The sequence below is a fragment of the Penaeus monodon genome, chromosome 31, assembly GCF_015228065.2.
Source record: "Penaeus monodon isolate SGIC_2016 chromosome 31, NSTDA_Pmon_1, whole genome shotgun sequence".
Taxonomy (NCBI): Eukaryota; Metazoa; Arthropoda; class Malacostraca; order Decapoda; family Penaeidae; genus Penaeus; species Penaeus monodon.
In genome coordinates, this window is record NC_051416.1 from 25,715,320 (window position 1) to 25,715,596 (window position 277).

The following is a 277-nucleotide window of genomic DNA, read 5'->3' on the forward strand; positions in this document are numbered from 1 at the left end:
CACCTGAAGTAAATGACTCCAATCTTGTCTCAAAAGGATTTACTTGAGATTATCTCTCGCAGTATTAATCATTGATATTAATTATTAATCAGTATTGTCATTTGTGTTCTTTACAAGTGATAAGTCCGGTGGTAAGCGATAGTCCTATGATTATTGAAACGAAAAGAATATATAATGATAATGATAATTAATAAAAGAAAGGCATATAAATGCTCAGTAGCTCTTTTATACGAAAGCTCGTTGCTGAATCTTGACAACAGGGGAACATTTTTTTTTT

General features: G+C 30.7%; 1 protein-coding gene across 1 annotated transcript in view; it reads left to right on the plus strand.

The window, feature by feature from the left end:
- The window catches only part of LOC119592939 (sialin-like), a 29,942-nt gene that overhangs the window by 25,557 nt on the left and 4,108 nt on the right, over positions 1-277 (plus strand). The gene's annotated exons all lie outside the window — the stretch shown is intronic.